This window comes from Pinus tabuliformis, chromosome 7 (genome assembly GCF_031772625.1).
Source record: "Pinus tabuliformis cultivar Carrire ecotype Pingquan chromosome 7, CPIR1, whole genome shotgun sequence".
In the NCBI taxonomy this organism is placed as follows: domain Eukaryota; kingdom Viridiplantae; phylum Streptophyta; class Pinopsida; order Pinales; family Pinaceae; genus Pinus; species Pinus tabuliformis.
The window spans coordinates 183,013,097-183,033,128 of record NC_142293.1 but is presented as its reverse complement, the minus strand read 5'-3'; positions in this window follow the sequence as shown (position 1 = coordinate 183,033,128).

Below are 20,032 nucleotides of genomic sequence, written 5' to 3'. Positions count from 1 at the left end.
AAATTGTTGGACGACAGGATTATCTTCAAAGTTAGATATTTCACATGGGTTCCAACTTGTTCTTGGTTTGAAAGAAGTGTGGTGAAATACATCTACGTGTTTATTTATGGAACCTAAATTTGTCTTCTAACAAAAATAACTATCTAGTGCCACCCATGGAGCAGATACTCCAAATATCTAGGTTTGAAATGTTTTCACTACTAGATGGATTTTCAAGCTATAATCAAGTGCTAGTAGCAAAACCAGATAGATCTAAAACTACATTTTGGACCAAATGGGGAACATTCACTTTCAAAATAATACCATTTGGAATAATAAACGTCAGTAAAATTTTTTAAAGAGAGATGGAAATCTCCTTTATGGACTTATAGGTCAAATAATTGTTGTTTATTTAGATTATTTTATTTTGTTTTCAAAGAAAAGGTTAGATTATGTACATCATCTAATACAAATATCTAAGCAGCATGAGAAGTATGGGATTTCCCTTAATCCCAAGAAGAGCGTTTCTGGTGTGTCTGAAGGGATTCTACTCGAGCACATCATAGAAAAAGAGAAATATCAATATATATCTCGAGAGGATCAAGGATATCGCATAGATGTCATTTCCAGTGATTAAGAAATCTATGGAGCCTTTCCAGGGAAAATTAATTTCCTTATAAAATTCATCTTTGATTACACACAAATAGTCAATCCAATACTGGAGATGATTAAGAAACATGCATGTATATATGGGACAAATGGGAGAAAATTGCTTTTGTGCATATTAAGCAGGCCATAGTTGATGCACCCACGTTATTTGATCCAGATTATGGTAAATATTTCCTTTTCTATACATTTACTTTAGATTCATCCATTGTAGTTGTGTTTTCTCAAAAGTACAGTGAAGGAAATGAATGACCTATTTATTTTGAGTGCTAGTTTACAAGGACCATAATTAAACTACCCTACCATAGATAAACAAGCTGTTAGGGTCCCACCCTAACCCCCTTATTTATGTCATGGGATCACGTCATGGTCAAGAGTCAATAAAGCCCATATTAATAATTGTAAGTGGTTAACCCGCAATTAATGACGGGACCACAGTTAGTTGCAAATGGGCGGTAGTATTAGTTAGATGGTAAATGGGCGGTAGTATTAGATAGATGGTATTAATAAAATCCACGATATTGGCTCGTGGTATTGCATGTATGAGTCATATATAAAGGATAGAGACTCCCTGCGAGGAGCATTGTGTCTTGTTTTGTAATCGAGCTCTGCTCTATTGGAGGTTGCCCCCTCGAAGAGGCCTGTGAACATTTCTCTCTGGATAATAAAATCATTGCTATTCTGTGCTCTGGGTATATTTTCTTCGCATATTTTGTGTTCTCGATATCTTTTCTTCGCAAATTCTATGTTTGGGTATCGCTTTGCAGGTTAAGAGCATAACAAGTGGTATCAGAGCACTTTCCAGGGCTCGATGGGATCTCCAAATTTTAGCAAAATTTTTTTAGGCTAGAGACGTGTTCCGGCGTCTTTAAACCACGGGATCTGTCGTTAAGCGCATAAACCTGCGGATTTGGGGAGGCATGCACGCAGGAAATACAAGAGGTGGTCACGTCTGTTGGACTCCCTTGTAACCCCTGTGGGTACCCCTTCGAGTAGTAGCGCATTAGACAGAACCGCACACGAACTGTCTTCCACGTACCCTCTGGGTATATAGGAAGCCCCCTAGCTCCCTTGAAACCTTGCCATAGATAAACCTTCGGCCGTCTTGTGGCTACAGTACACCGAGAACAACACTCGGAGAGATTACTCGCCCGTACGATAGGGTAGTCGGGTTGTACGGCTAAGGGTACGGTCGATCCTCCTTAGTTAGAGCCCTGAAACATTGGGCCGAGTACTACTGTTAGACCCTTATGTATATTGCGATCTGTAGCACCTGACACTCCCCAAGACCATAGTTCCCTTTCTATCGGGGGATCACTCATCATCTATTCCAGATCAGCAAGTGCAGCAGCAGCAGACATCAGTCCCGCAGCTCCATCAGATCAGCAGCAGCAGTTGTTCCACCATTCAGATCTCTCAGATTCACCAGATCGGAGTAGTTGGGAAGGGTTCCTGTACCTGGATATAATTTTCGCAGGACTTCTGGCGGCATTGACATTTTGAGGATTTGGCGACTGCAGTATTGATCAGGAAGGAGTAAAACTCCGTTAGGAGTTTTCTAAAAAAAAAAAAAAAAAAAAACGAGTCTGGGATCTTCCAGGGCGCTTATTGGTGACCTAGCCCATCAGAATCAGGACGACGAGCTGAGCAAGGTGGTACCATTCAATTCTTAGTAAAAATAATTTTCGGCGGTCCCAAATTTTCGTCAGACGGGTGTATGGTCGAAACTCGCGCTCAAGCAATGGCCACTGAAAGGATAGAAAAAATAGAAGAAGAGGTGCACTCCCTTCACTCTACGATGGAAAGGATCAAAAAACATCTTAAAGGATTAGATTGCCTAATACACGACAAGGGCAAGGAGCCAGCCCACGAGGAGGCGTATAAGGGTCATGAATACCATGAGGGGGAGTCGAGCCACTCTCCTCACGTCTGGCACACCCGTCCACCACCCAATCAGAGACCTCCCAAGTTGGATATGCATAAATTTGACGGTTCCCACACATCCGCATGGCTAGCACAAATGGAGCAGTATTTTCAATTGAATCATATCATAGATGAGGGGACTAAGCTTATGGTGGGCACCATGTACTTGGACAGTGAACGATGGCAATGGAAGGAATGGTATCAGCGTTGCAATGGAGAATTTCAGAATTGGGGCCAATTTACCAAAGCTCTTCGAAATCGCTTTGAACAGGAAGACTCTTTTTTGGGGCGTCTCACTAAGCTCCGATAGACGGGTACAGTGGATGAATATATTACCGCTTTTGAAGCCTTAGCCTTCCGCACTAAGGGTCTCACAGATGAATTCTACATGGAATGCTTTATCAGCGGTCTTAAAGAAGCCATCAAAGCTCAGGTTCTTCTCCACCACCCCCCCACATGGAACGAGGCTTGCCAGATAGCCCGTAAGGTGGAACGAGCATTAACAGCTCAATCCAGCCGCCCCAACTTTCCCGCTAAAGGTCGTCCCTCACAGGCTCCCAATATGACCCAAACACTTAAGATTCAAAAGGTGTCACCTGCAGAAATGGCCGAAAGAAGGAAGCAAGGACTATGTTACTACTGTGATGAAAAATATTCCCCGGGTCATAAATGCAAAGAGCACAAGTTTTTTCAAATAGATGCCACTGACTACAGCTCCATCGAGGAAGATCCCCCACTTGCGGAACCAGAGGAGACCAAAGAAGATAACCAACAGGAGATGGTATCTGATGAACCAATGATTTCGCTACATGCACTGGCAGGAATTTCTTCACCTCAAACTCTCAAAATCAGGGGTTTTCTTAAACATCGGCCAGTAATAGTTTTGATTGATAGTGGAAGTACCCATAATTTCATCCACCAAAAGATCGCTGAAGCAGCACATTGTTATGTCCGAGCAGTTTCTAACTTCCAAGTCCAGATTGCAGATGGAGGCACAATGGAATGTGAAGGTCGCTGTGAAAATGTCAAAATTCAAATGGGGGATTATCAATTGAAAACCCACATGTTTGCAATACACATGGGGGGTTGCGACATTGTCCTAGGTGCGAAATGGCTCCGCACTCTTGGGCCAATCACAATGGATTTCCAGGAGTTATATATGAGTTTTAAGCAGAACGACTCCACACATACCCTCCGTGGGCTACAAGCGGGAGCCCCTTCTATCATAAGCTCGCATCGTATGGAAAAATTGTTAAAAAAGGCCATCATGGAGTAGTAGCTCAATTTAATGCCATCCAGGTAGTAGATACCATGTCTTCGCCAATTCATCCTGAGATGCAACAGATTTTGAATAAACATCGGACGGTCTTTGACAAACCTCATGAACTTCCACCCTCGCGAGGGGAACATGATCATAGCATCACATTGGTCCCAGGGGCCCAACCACCAAATGTGCGGCCATACAGACATCCGTTCACCCAAAAGAATGAAATAGAAAAAATCATCAAGGAATTGTTGGAAGCAGGTGTCATTCGTCCTAGTATTAGTCCTTACTCATCTCCAGTCGTCATGGTCCTCAAGAAAGATGGGGAGTGGCGGATGTGTCCAGACTTTAGGGCCCTCAATAAGTTAACAGTCAAAGATAAATTTCCCATCCCAGTGGTTGAAGATTTGCTGGACGAACTCAATGGGGCTCAATTCTTCACTAAATTGGATCGTCGCTCAGGCTACCACCAAATTCGCATGAAGGAAGTTGACATTCCCAAGACAGCTTTCAAAACTCATGAAGGCCATTATGAGTTCTTGGTCATGCCATTTGGTCTCTGTAATGCCCCCTCTACTTTTCAGAGCCTTATGAATCACCTCCTCAGACCATATCTCAGAAAATTTGTCCTGGTCTTCTTCGATGACATCCTCATCTATAGTGGCACTTGGGCGGCACATCTTCAGCATGTAGATATCCTCTTGCAACTGCTCCGCCAGCATAAACTATTTGTCAAAATGTCTAAGTGTGCGTTTGGCATTGAAGAAGTTGAGTATTTAGGCCACATTGTGGGCCGTGAAGGTGTCAAGGTTGATCCCAAAAAGATCCAGGCAATGCAAGAATGGCCTCAACCTAAGACATTGAAAAGCTTGAGAGGATTTTTGGGTCTCACAGGCTATTATCGCAAATTTGTCCGCAACTATGGCCACATAGCGAAGCCCCTGACGCAACTTCTCGAGAAAAATGCCTTCTTCTGGAACGAAGAAGCACAACAGGCATTTACCGCTCTCAAAACCGCCATGTGTTCCACTCCGGTCTTAGCACTACCGGACTTCACCAAAACATTTGTCATTGAATTTGATGCTTCGGGAACAGGTATTGGAGCAGTCTTAATGCAGGAAGGGCGACCATTGGCCTTCACCAGCCAACAACTAAGTGGGAAGAGCTTGGGCCAATCTACCTATGAGAAGGAAATGATGGCCATCTTACATGCAGTTGAGACCTGGCGACCTTACTTGTTGGGGCGACGTTTCCAAATCCGCACAGATCATCACAGTCTTAAATATTTTTTGGAGCAACGCCTATCTTCCCCCCAACAAAATAAATGGTTAGCCAAAATCCTGGGTTATGATTATGAGATCATTTACAAGAAAGGGAAAGACAACAGGGTAGCAGATGCCTTGTCACGCCAATTTGAGGAGGAAAGTACTCTGCTCGCAATATCCCTCCCCATTCCAGACTGGATTGAAGAGGCTCGCGGGGAATGGTTTTCACATCCTGAGCTCTCCCAACTCATTTCTCAATTACAGGCAGATCCTAATTCCAGCAAGGGCTACTCGTGGCAGAATAATATTCTTCGCTACAAGGACAGAGTCGTCATATCACCAACATCCACCCTCAAAAATCGCATTTTGGCAGAATTGCACTCCTCTCCCATTACAGGGAATTCGGGCTTTCAGAAGACATACGCTCGCACCAGAAGATCATTTTTTTGGACCGGAATGAAACAGCACCTCCTTACTTTTGTAGCAGAATGCGACGTCTGTCAACGCCACAAGGGGGAAACCGTCAACACACCAGGCACATTACAACCATTGCCCATTCCGGTGTCAATTTGGATGGAGGTCTCCATGGATTTCATTACAGGTCTTCCAAAGTCTGGGAACAAATCAGTCATCATGGTGGTTGTGGACCGACTATCGAAGTATGCTCATTTCTGCGCTCTACCCCAACCATTCACACCCACTTTGGTTGCTCAAACTTTCATGGATCAAATCTTCAAATTGCATGGCATGCCCACTTCGATTGTGTCCGACCGCGACCCAATCTTCACCAATAATTTTTGGCAGGAGCTCTTCAGAATACAAGGCACTCAACTCAAACTCAGTACATCATATCATCCGCAAACAGATGGTCAAACCGAAGCCGTCAACAAATGTCTCGAAACCTACCTTAGGTGTTTCACTTCAGAAAAACAACACCTTTGGGCACAGTGGTTACCTCTGGTGGAATGGTGGTATAACACCAACTATCATGCCACCACCAAAATGACTCCATATGAAGCAGTCTATGGACAACTGCCGCCGTCCCCTACCTCTTATCTCACAGGGTGCTCCAAAGTACAAGTAGTGGATCAACTCTTACAACACCGTGCAACCATGCTGGCCCACTTGCGCGAGAATCTTCATCAAGCTCAGAACCGTATGAAGCAACAGGCTGACCAACACCGCTCAGAGCGCCAATTTCAAGAAGGCGATCAGGTCTTTTTGAAGCTGCAACCATATAAGCAAACATCACTCAAAGACAAGGGCTGTCAAAAGCTCTCTCCAAAATTCTACGGACCATATCAAGTACTTCAGCGCATTGGAGAAGTGGCTTACAAGCTGGCTTTGCCACCTACAGCAAAAATCGACCCAGTTTTTCATGTATCGTGCCTCAAGAAAGTGATTGGGAACAATTGCCGAGTTCAAACCAATCTACCGGAATTGGATGAAGAAGGATCAATCTGGCTTCAACCTGAACAGGTTCTAGACACACGAGACAAGCAACTGCATGGCCGCGTGATTAAGGAGGTCCTAGTCAAATGGAAAGACACCTCGTCGGAAGATGCAACTTGGGAACCAGCCGCTATTCTTCAGTAGTTTCCGCAGCTTCAGCCTTGAGGACAAGGCTAGTCTTAAGGGGGAGGGCATGTTAGGGTCCCACCCTAACCCCCTTATTTATGTCATGGGATCACGTCATGGTCAAGAGTCAATAAAGCCCATATTAATAATTGTAAGTGGTTAACCCGCAATTAATGACGGGACCACAGTTAGTTGCAAATGGGCAGTAGTATTAGTTAGATGGTAAATGGGCGGTAGTATTAGATAGATGGTATTAATAAAATCCACGATATTGGCTCGTGGTATTGCATGTATGAGTCATATATAAAGGATAGAGACTCCCTGCGAGGAGCATTGTGTCTTGTTTTGTAATCGAGCTCTGCTCTATTGGAGGTTGCCCCCTCGAAGAGGCCTGTGAACATTTCTCTCTGGATAATAAAATCATTGCTATTCTGTGCTCTGGGTATATTTTCTTCGCATATTTTGTGTTCTCGATATCTTTTCTTCGCAAATTCTATGTTTGGGTATCGCTTTGCAGGTTAAGAGCATAACACAAGCATATGCAATATATAAGGCAGTAAATTATTTTTGGCCCTCTCTACTCAAAGCTCATACAATTGTGTTTGTACCTCATCCAACAATCAGAAGACTACTTGTACAACAAGAGATGGGTGAGAAAAATGCTAACTAGATAAGAAGTCTTTAATAATATGACCTGGAATTCAAACCAATTCATACCATAAAGGGTCATGGCCTATGCAGACTAGCATCTAATGCTAAGGATGATCTCAAATAAAATCTTCCAGGACAGGAGCAGGAAATAGAAATGTAAAATGTTGATCATGTTCTTCAGTTAATGTTTACAGTGCCCTGGTATGTAGACTTAAGGAAATTTTTGGAGCATGGAACCTCTCCCTTGCACTTATCGAACAAAAAGAAAAGGGAAATTTGTTTGAAGGCTTTATCATATCAATTTTTCCATGGAGTTCTTTTTTCAAAAGCACCACAATGGAGTCCTACTAAGATGACTTAAGCCATAGGATACAAGCAAGGTTCTTAAGGATTTACATGCTGGAATGGAAGGTTGATGCAACACATAAAGTTATGAGGGTCTATTATTAGTTTCCCACTCTTTTTAAATATGCACTCTCCTATGTCCACAAGTGCCTTTCTTGTAAAAAATGTGTCGATCATGATCAAAGGTCAGTTTCTCCACTACTTTGAATAGCAGTCGAAGAACCATTCCAACAACGGGGCCTTCATGTTATCAGAGATATTTTCCCACACTTTTCAAAGCAACAACAATATATCCTCACAATTATAGATTACTTCACCTAGTGGTTAGAGGTAGTTCCTCTTAGACAAGTAAATGACTAGGAAGTCATTCATTTCTTGTAACAGAACATCATAACCAGGTTTGGCATTCCTATGTCGCTTGTTTTTTATAATGAAACATACTTTTCATCATTAAGAATTTATGAATTTTCATTAAATAATAGGATTATTTTAAAACATGCATCTAATTATTTTCTACAGGGAAATGGTCTTGTTGAATCAATAGGTAAAAATCTTGTTCACATAATTAAGAAGACCATTTTCTCTGAACAGAAGAACTTGCATACTTCATTGACTAATGCACCTTCATCCAACTGTGTAACTCCAAATCCTTCCCTCAAAACCTCATCATATTTTATAGTGTATGGTAAAGAATTTATCTTAACCCCAAACCTATATCTCCCAGCCTTCCATCTCCCCAGAGAGTCACAAGGAAAACCTTGCTTACTGGTTCAGATCAGGATAGACACTTTACTCAAACTCGAGGAAGAGAGGCTAAAATCGAAAGATGAATTTGTCGTATATCAAAACTATGTAGAGTGTTGGTTTGATAGAAAATATGTAGGGAAAAGACCTTTGATGTGGGTGACCTATCTATGGAATGGGATAACCCACATGAAGACAACGATAAACACACTACGTTCTAGCCATTGTGGATTAGACCATTTATAATCAAAGAGAGGCTTAGCCAGAATTCCTTCAGCTAAAATTTTTGTACGGGAGGATTGACCCCGTTCCCGTAAATGGTCGAGACCTTAAGTATTACTTTGAGTAGTAGCTACGAGTTGCACTTCCTATGCATATTGTTTTAGGCTTTGTTTTCCTTTTTTCGTAGTCAGTTATGTAGTCATGTCATGTCATGTCTTATTGTTGGTCATTGTACATAATAAGAAATGTGTGAAAATTTCATGGCCCAAAGACTTTGTAGTGAAAACATTGAGATGTGTGAAAACTGCAACACTTGGCCTTTTGTTTATTCTCCTTGTTTGTTTGGGAAAATGTCATAGGTTGAGGTAAGTCTAGATGGAAAATTCAATTTCTCTAATATAATAACCTTGAGGGAACCCATTAGCAGGGAGGAATTCAGGGATGGAAATTTATCTTAACATTTAGAAACATTAGCGAATATCACTAGTCCATGATATGTCATCTATAAAATGTTTGGTGGTATTTCTGTAAAAATATTCAAATTTATAATAATTTTATATATTCTCGATATAAATTTTTAGCGATTTTTAAGGCAAAATAGTTTTATACTATAAAATTTGGGCGAAACATTTTAGAAAAAATTGAAATTAATGAATCTTTTCTTCGGAAAAAGCATGGAAATTTTCACTGCATTCATATTTTGGAGCCCACTTCATTGTCGTATCAAGTATCGCCTTATTCATCAAGTGTCATTTTGTGTTGTTTCATATGTCTCAAGTGTTCTTGAATTTTCTTTATAAAGTGTCATCACATTGATTAGAACATCTCTATATTCATTTCATTGTCATAACACCTTTGTTGTTGTAAAACAACACTTTCAGGTCGTAGTCACACACACTTCATTGTTTTTACTTGGGGAATGTGCATAAAGTGGCGTTTTGATGTATATTCATTGTTGATCAAGACTTTCAAATTTTTCTTGATGAGTTAGCATGTGTTAGACATGGTTTTATGTCTATAACTCATCTTTCTCACCCCTTGTCTGATCATCCATACTCAGGCAAATTTTGGCTGTGAAATGAGCCCATGAAGGCCAAGAGTGCATGAGTGCACTCCAAAGCCTTGATTGGAGACCCTTTGCTATTTATAAGTGTGCCCTACAACCTCCTTGAGAGTTGGGCGGACTCCAAAATCATGAATCCATTTCCTTGTTCTAAATTGTGCCCTCCAAAATGACTAAGTCTTCCTTAAGTGCACTCCTTCGACTCGAATAATTGGGCCCTCCTTGAGCACACTAGCACACCTTGAAGACCCAAAGCTTGATCCTTTAGCCTTCCCTATGTGCCATGCACCCTCTTGAATTTCCTGAGTGCATCATCACACCCTCAAGGAAGAAAGCCTTAGCCTTCATCCTTCGAGAGTGCACCACGCACCCTCCGTCTCTCCCATGAGCACATAGTTCACTTCAGAAGCAAGAAGCTTTCCTCTTCATCCTTCGGATTTGAGACACGCACCCTTCCTTGAATTCTTTCTTTCTTTGAGTTCATGAGAGCATATCGAAGCCTTGATTCTCCTCCTTCTCAGTCCTTCAGACTTTGAAAGTGCGCCAATGTGCCTTGAATCTCCTTTGACTATTTTAAGCACATAGAAAGGAATGAACAAGAAATATACATAAAACATGATGGAGTAGGATATTTTTAGACTGATAGTTTCTCAACATGACTATTGGAAAAAACAAATATTCCAAGGACCTCATGGAAAGCACGCACGATGAATATCAAGCAAATATGATAAACAATGTAAGCACAAAAAGAAAAAATAACACACTCGAAACTTGGTGATCAAAACACCCTAAAGACTCCAACCAAGAAGATTGTTTGGAGGGTGGAATCACTATGATTAGGAGACGAACAAATAACATATACATTGGCACCCATGTCACCATTGAAAGAGGTCCATTTCATTAGTCATTGTCAGTCCTAGTCATCTAAGATAGTGATGTGTTTAGTTTCATCATATGATGATCTGGAAGTTGAAATGTATTACTGGAATCATTTTAAAGGAAAAAAAATTAGAAGTCCAAGGGTCATGTGTGAACTCAATATTCATGGAAGTCTAAAGGACACGTAATACCAAAAGACATATATAATTTAAAAATTCATTTGGAACTCCAAAGTTCATAGAAGTCCAAAGGTCACTAGAAGTTAGAAATTCAAGAGTCATGAGGATATGAAAGGTCACTCCTCAAGTTATAAATAACTCTTCATTTCTCATTTAAAGGTATTTTAATCTTGGCCTCTACCAAAAGGCATCAAAGAGGCAAGTTAGTACCTTTGGGGAATAGGTAGTGGCTCCAATGCTCCACTATTGGAGTAAGTGATGTTTGTTGTATTCATGTGTCTTGGGACTTTTACTTAATATTTGAAGCTTAATGCCCAACAAATTTTCATGCATGGATTATGAATTTTTGTAAGACTATTTTGTGAATGTTTATGATTCATGTTTGCTTTCACTAGCACTAAGGTAGTTGAAATATTTCAGTTACTTTACTGCTTGTCTCATTGATACTGTGTTTTAATGTTTGCAGTGATTGTCACATATTAGTGGACTAATCCACTGGATGTTAGAGGAAACATTCATATTTATATGTCTCTTTATTAGGATGGTACTATTAACTCTCTTTTTTAGGCTCTCTTTCTCTACCCTTTGCAGTAGAAGAACCTTAATGCACCTGCAACTAAGCATTCACTAGGCACACTTGCTTTCTTTTCAAAGGCACTATGTGATTCTCTCTTTTGTTATAGCTAAACTCGAGGAATATCTTTAAGTAGATGGAATCTGGGTGATATTCTAGATTGGGCTTCTCTATCAAATGGTGTGAGGTCTAATTGGGACTGCATATCTACGAGACCCCTTTAAATGTTGGTAGCTCCATCACTATCAATAAGACCTTGACATTATTCCATAAATCAAGGTTTCAACATCAACATGATAGAAAGGTACAATGCATTCACATATTGCAAGGAGAAAAACTAGAGGAGCATAAAGACATGGAAGAGAAGTTGGTGTATTACTTTATGAATATTCTCTTAGAACCATGGGGAGATAGAAGAATGGCCATAAGGAAAATAACAAGAAATAATATCTCTCTATTTATTACTGAATAGAGAAATTCCATTTTGTAGGAGATCTCTAAGTTAATCGTAGAGAAGGAAATAATTACCTAAAGTTAAGTCCGTGGGACTAAATGGATTTACTATTTACCTTTTTCAAGATTTTTGGCCTTTAATAGGAAATTTAGTGTTTCAAATACTGGAAAGTTCCAAAATATCAACTTCAATCTCCTCTTAACAACATGATACCTTTTATCCCTCATTCCCAAAATGAAAAAAGCTAATAATCCTTCCTCTTTCTAACATATATAGGTTTTTAAGGTCATATACAGGATACTATAAAAAGTTATAACTCATATACTTAAACATTTTCTTCTTACACTGCTCACCCTTAAACAAGATGGAAATGTATAGGTCCATCAAATCCTATATTCTCCCTTCCCATTAGACAAACTACTCCTTCAAAATCTCCAAAAGGGCTAGAATTTTCATCAAACTAGGCCTATCAAAAGATTTCAGTAAAGTTAGTTGGAAATATATGTTTCATATGCTCATTGAATTTGGTTTTGTGGAAAACTAGATTCCCTATGTCATAGCCTAGTATCCAAATATTTCTTCTCAATTTTAATCAATGGATCGACATCATAACCCTTCTCCGCTTTAGGATGAATCAGACAAGGGCACCCTTTATCTCACTTCCTTTAATGGTCGAGTATTTAGGAAGGACTATCAAAATGGAAATACACTTGAATAGAATAAAAGTATTACCTTTCTCCAACTCCATTCCAACCTATTCCCACCAACAATTTTGTAATGACACCCTCTACATGGGAATACCTACAATTCCAGAATATCTCTCTTCAAAATGATTTTATAGGAATTCTAGGAAACCTCTCCAATGGTAATAAATATTAAAAAATTTCAGATATTATTATTCAATACTCTATACTATTCAAACACACATCACTAAGCTCCTTGCATTTCAGAGAAATTTCCTTCAATCTAAATATTTGGGAACCCTCTACAGAAAATATCCTTATGCATATTGTCTAGGAGAATTTACACAACAAAATCAAGAAAAAATTAGCTACCTGGATTTTAAAATCCATACATATTGTTGTATTCCTAATATTTTTGAAATCTATATTCCAATCCATGCCTCATTATTTATTTTCATCGTTTGTAGCTCCTAAGATATTATTAGAAAAAATAGTGCCTCTATCAAGAGGATAAAATATCATTGAAAATGGATTTGGTAGCATGAGAGAAAATATTCCAGCCAAAACCTTTTCTAGGATTGCGACTCCAAGAGCCTAAAACAACAAGTAATATTCTAGAAACTAAAACATAGTGGAGATGGATCCATTAAACCTCAAAATTATTGTTGTTTGTGTGGAAATCAAAACATGCCCCAAATGTACATGAGCACAAATTATTTAGATCAAAAGATTTTTCCAAAGGATTTCATATTTGGAATTAAGCCTATCATAATCATAGCTTCTAGTAAACTAAATAAGGTAACTAGGCATTGTTCTTCGAAAAATATTGCAACCAACTTCCCAAATTAAAACATCTTGAAAACATTCAAGTAATAAAACTTATAATGGAACAATGAGGGAAGAGTATTGTGGCACAATATTTTGAAGCATCCCTATAGTAAAAAAAATGGGAAATATGAATGATTAAATACAATTGGGGATAGGAAGAGGAAGATCATAATTGGAAGCCATTGTGGGATAAATTAAGAAAAAGGAAAGTAAAAATCTAATAAGGAAAGGATAAGCTTATATTGTGTTATAAAGAAATTGACATTTTCAACTTTAAATAAGCACACAATATCTCAATTAATGCCAATGCTGCTCCTAAAGAAGAAATCTAGAAAAAATTGTGGAGGTTCCATTAATCACATTCTTTGTATGCCTTATAATTCAACTAAAGAGTTTAATTTGGGATTACCTTCAAAAATACATATTATAAGGTCCATGATTTTGTCCTTTGTGTATGAACAATGTGTATTCCATCGAGCATATCTTTAGTGAGTGCAATTTTTTTCCTATGGCAAGAAGCCAAAATAATATATGGTCAATCATATAATGAAAATCATAGTATTTCCTTCATCATTTATAGAGGGATGGACTTAGCCAACGCATTGCCCATAGTGAAAATAGTTTCACAATAAACTTTTGGATTCATTCTATGGGTTTTATAGAAAGAAAGAGATATAAGTAATTTCATGGAGGATGCTAATAATCCTGACCAATTTTGAAAAAAGAAAAAGAAATATTAAATCATTCATATTATCAAACCAATAGAAATTTGAGGAACGTATTGTAATAGGAAAGATTCTTCCATTATTTTTCCTCTTGGCATTTTCCTTTCTGATAAAATAGAAATCATCCCTTCCTTCCCATCTCCTTGCTCCAGCCTTGTTGAATGGAATTCTCCTCCTGAAGGTTTTATTAAATTAAACGTTGACATAGAATAAAAGCGAAAATAGGGGCCAAACAATTTTAGAGGAACATTTAGATACCATAAAGGTTCAATCTTCCATATTTCTGTTGGAGGAGTATGATACGATAGTAACAATGCCACTGATCTATGTGCCATGGAACATGGACTATAGATAGACATCAATTAAAACTATAACAACCTAATCATAGAGGGTGACTCACCATTGATAACAAATATTGCAATGACACTTCAAAATGGATCCCGAACTAATAAAATCTCAATAAGTTTGAGGTTGGGAGAAGGATTGCAAATAATAAAAGTGAAGCTTTTGGAGCTCCGATTAGTAATATTATCTCATTTCATATGTACACATAAAAATGATAATATATTAGCCTATGGTAGATAAAGGTATCTGAATCAAACCGTAGACTACCAATGGGATAGCATATCTAAATAACCTCTCAAAAAACATTGCATCAACATTGAAATGTATAACCTTTTCCTTGTGGATTGTAATTATGGTAGGTAATGAACGAATGAAGACATGAAACAACATGTGGGTAAGGGGATCCCAAGACAAACCCCATCTAGAAAAAAATGGCATAGCAGAGTAGGAGGTTTCATTACCTAATGGGGAAGGTTTAATGTGGTGTGGAAAATTCATTCAAAGTATAGAGACAAGCTCAATGAGACTACTTCATTCTCATGGTGGAGCATAGGATTACTATGGAAAAGAAATGCAGGAGAGCCTAGATATTTGACCTTAATAATTTTATATTATGGACAATTGGAGACATGAATGTCTATCTGATAAATTAAGAAGGTGTGGGATATATATTTCCTTCTCTATGGTTTTCTTCATTTGTTGTTTAGTTGTTAAGCTTGGGAAATTTTGTTGGCTCTACCAAAGGGAAATTAGTAGTTCCAACATCAATTTGGCTTGGAAGATCATTCAAACTACATGCTTTGAGGATCCCAATCTATTTCTCCAAAATGCTAAGTTCATTTCAATATTTCCCCCTCGTTTTATTGATTTATTCTTTAGTTTTACTATCTCTAGTTTATGTAGGTTCTCTAGCTTTTTTGGTATATGTGATTGTTCATAGAATTACCTTCTTCTATCATAGTCCGGTATTTTTTAGCTTTTTATTTTAGGAAGTGTAGTCTATTTTATCTTTTTCCTTCTCTATGTGTGTTGGAAGTATATTTTTATCCTCTCTTTGAAAAAACATCTACTCTATTATCCTAGTTTTCGCTCAACCCTCTTATGTCGTTTAATACCTTTGTAGTTTGGGTATATCCTTTCAGAGTAGCATTTTAACCTCAAAATTAGTCACTTCTCACTATTAATTTATCGCATTTAGAGATATTGTCACCTCCGATAATGAAAGACCTTGTACTATGAATGCTAGAAGATAAAGGTTTTCCACTCCAGTTATAGGAATTAAGATGGTGTAAAACACCTATGATAATATATGTCCCCTTAGTCCCACATACAATTCAATTGGTAACTTAGGATGCTGAGGATTAAAAGTGAGGATGAATCATGACAGGGACATGGGTTTGTCATAGACATTAATGTAGAAGCTAAGGTGGGAGGTTGGGTCAAGCAACACCACCATTTAAATTACCAACTCTATGGAGACCATAAACATTTATTAGGAAATTAAAATAGCTATGTGAAAGGTATAGATGGAGAGATATGATACCCATCAAGATACATCATTATGCATAAATGAATTGCAGAGACAAGCAAACAAGCTTAATGATAAAATCTCCTGCTTAACTAAAAATATCATTGATCTAGACTTCACTACTTTAGAGGAAGGAGAGGACCATCGAGACATAATCTAGGTGGATTCTACCTCAAAACAAATGATTATGTAGTTCTTTATTTTTTCTCTTTTTGCTATATGAGAAGCAAGGTTGCCACCTTTGATAGGAAATTTGAAGTCATGGTTGATAGAAAAATAGGAATATATAGCCTATATTATCTAGACTTTATTCATATGCTACTAGTTTTGTTCCCTTAGTTGAAAGCAAGTAGAAATAACTTTTTTTTGTATGTGGTGCATTCCCATGGTTAATATAATGTTGCAAGTAAAAAAAAATACATGATTTTGTATACACCCATAACATTGCACATAAATAAATTCCATTAACTTAATCTGCATAGGAAACCAAGTCCATATAATTTTGTGTATATGATGAATGGGGCTTCACTGAGGGAGAAATACCATACCATGTAGGTTCATATTGGGGGATTATTGACGAAAAAATGACATAATATATTGGGGGATATATAGGGTGTAAATGGTTTTTATATTGACGTGTATAAAAATGTTAATGAAAAAATGGATAGCTACAATATCTAGTGAAAGTAGGGGATTTTTTTAATTGGGAAGAGGTATTGGGTTCATATTGGTAGGGGGTTAAATAATGTAATTTTTATAGGTATGTTCCAATATGTAGTCAAATTAGGGGTATTGTTTAGTATGCCATGAACACACGCGATATCTTAGAGGTTCCTTGAGTGAAGCCCCCGTGATGTGATGCATTACCATAATTAATATATTTGATATAATGTTACCTAATTAACATAAAAATCCCACTAAATGGCTCATTGATATCATCTCCATCTTAATTATAAATATCGCTTGTCTAGAGTTCATTTATTTATAAGGAGAGGACCCTCTGACACAATCTAGGTGGATTCTCCCTCGAAACAAATGATTATGTAGTTGATTTTTTTCTTCCTTTTAGTATATGAGTAGAAAGGTTTCCACTTTTGATATGATTGTTTAAGTCATGGTTAATGGAAAAAATAAACAAATATAAGCTATTACCTAGTCTGATTTACTTTTCAGTACAAATAATATGAATTGGCTAAGACATTATTCTTATTCCATTGGTTTGGTTCCCTTAATTAAGAACTAGTAAAATAATTAATAGAAATAATATATTTTTTTATGTGATGCATTCCCATAATTAGTATAATGTTGTCAAAAAAAACCTAAAAATCTGCGTAATTTTATGTATTCCTATAACTTTGAAGATAAACAAATTCCATTTACTTAAATGTGCATAGGAATCCGGGCCTATATAATTTTTTTGTATGTAATGCATTCTCATATTTAATATATTTAATACAACTTTACCTAATTAACAATGTTTATTGAGCTTAGAGGCTCATTCTATGGTCGAGTATGATGTGTAAGGCTGCTCATTCTATAACCTAGTATGATGTGTAACATTGTCCATCCATCATCAAAATTGAATTGAAATTTTTCTCATGTCGGTGAAAACAAAAATTATGAAAAATCTAAAAAAATAATAATAATTATACAAAACATTTAAATAATATCATCTCATATAAAATTTACCGTGAAAAAGAAATTGAATCCCTCTCGAATCATATTAAATCCGTATTTACGATAAATCTATACTGCTATATATATATACCCAGACCATTGACAGACCATTGTACAACAAATTCCATTGTATTCCCTTGTAGCGTAAATGTGAATAAGCAATCATGTCCATATATTGCGACATATGTGAATAGGCAACCATGTCCATATATTTATTTTAAAAGCTGTAAAATAATCGAGAACAGATTGAGTTTATTTTATTCACCATAAAAGAAAATATGTGATAAAATAGATGTGATTAAAGAGATTCCTACATCTATGATGTTGGAGGTTGTGTGTTCATAAATTCTTTATTATGATTGAATAAATGGGTGAACGCAACGTCGTGGCAATGAACATCATTGACCGTGATCAAATCCATGTGACAGATGAAATACTAAGTCAACATTACAAGATATGTAAAGTGACGTCAGAGAAGCACAATCAGTACCGAGCTTTTAAGTTAACGAGGTTCATGATTCTATGGAGGTATCATGTTTCTGAGTATGCTTTTATGGAAATATAATGTTAATCATTTTTTCTTTTTCCATCACTAATGGCATAAGATTAAATTTTCAAACAACCACAATAATACTAAAGAGTATTCATGGATAATTATAACTTAGCATTAAATATCTCATATCAAAAATATATATTTAACTAAGAAAATCATAGTAATGTATTGATTAATACACCATCTACTGGACACCCATTATAATATGGTCTTTACAAGGCAGAGATCTTCACATGGAACTGAAATTAAACCTTTCTAAAAATTATTGATGGATCTAGGATAAGTTTTATACGTATATGTATACGCAGATGCTTTCATATGTCCCATTAATACATAAGATTCAAGGGTGGGAAACATCTTACATGTTGAAATGGAAACCCATTTCCATAAATTATATACATTACATAAATTATTATAACTTAAAATTGATCACTTAATTTCAAAAGTATAATGGAAATTTTGTTCAGTGGAGCCATAAAGATGGTGGTTCTACTAGTAAAAACTAATGCAAAAGGTTGAGTCTTTTATGTGAAGCAACTGAAATTTATTCATGTATTTTTTTACATTTATATTTGGATAAGGTCTTTCAAAATGAAAACTATTCTTAAGTTAAATGGCTAAATATTTAGATAGTTTGGTGATGTTAATATAAATGGCTAAATATTTAGATAGTCTAGTGATGTTAATATAAGTGAAGTTGAATAAAAATATTAATAACTTTATTTATCTTATAGGAATTGTTATTACTACTAAATTATTGATATATGTTGAATTAATAAGTTGGGGTACACCTACATGGTGGCTTAGAAGTCTCTTTAGTTTAAGGGTTTCACAAATTCCATTACCAGTAACTTGGTGAGAAGGGTGACAATTAGACATGTAACATAATCAATGGTCAATGGGACTTGATTATATAGTTGGTTTTCTAGAACTTGATATCAAGTGAGTGAGAATTTTACAATGTCGAGACATATGCACCTTAGTGAAAATGATCTCAAACAAACAAGATTTTGGACCAGCCAATGATTGCACACTTTTGAAGCTAAATACTAGCTACTTTACATCTATCTCCCTTGTTATACTATATTTCAAAATAAGAGGAGTTAATATTATTCAAAAGCATATGCTTAGACATTCCAGAAACCTTCATAATGATTGTTTCTACTTGTAACATGGAAATATCTTTCATATATTCCAAGCTAGAATTGAATATTTCAATAACTTGATTGACATGGTAGTCTAGCTTTCCAAGTTCTTGATTGGATCATTACTCACTCGATGAAAATTTTCTTCATTTCATAGATGGAACATGGTTCAATGATTTAAAATAGGTGGAAATCTTAAATAACCTATAAGTGTAGGGTGGTCACAACGATAATTGATGTGCTCAAAAGGACTAGTAGCAAGGTTGCAAGTGAGGTTAGGATTGACATAAATAAATCGTAGACAAGGCATTAGTGAGTATAAGATATTTCCCATAAAATAGCCAGTCAAAGAAATGAACCAAAATTACAAAAAATGAAACCCAATATCTATATATATACATTTGAATACCATATTTAAGAGAAATATTGAAGTAAAAGATGAGTCTCAAAACAAAAAAGGTATGAGATAAACTATTAAAAATATACAAAAAAATGTGTTTCTTGAAGTAAACATGTTTTTCATGTATTTTTAAAGAATAAACCATTTTTTATGTATATCTAATTTATGTTATTCTCAATTTGTTAAAAGTATGCAAAGTGGATACTTATTGGATGTGGAATTTTATTTCACATCAGTTTCTACAACAATTTTTTGAGTAAATCTATACAATTTGTTGACACCTAATCCTCGTCGATTGGGTGAATTTGGAATGTGAACAGTCATCAAGAAGATGAACTGATGAGTCACATTCATGTATATAA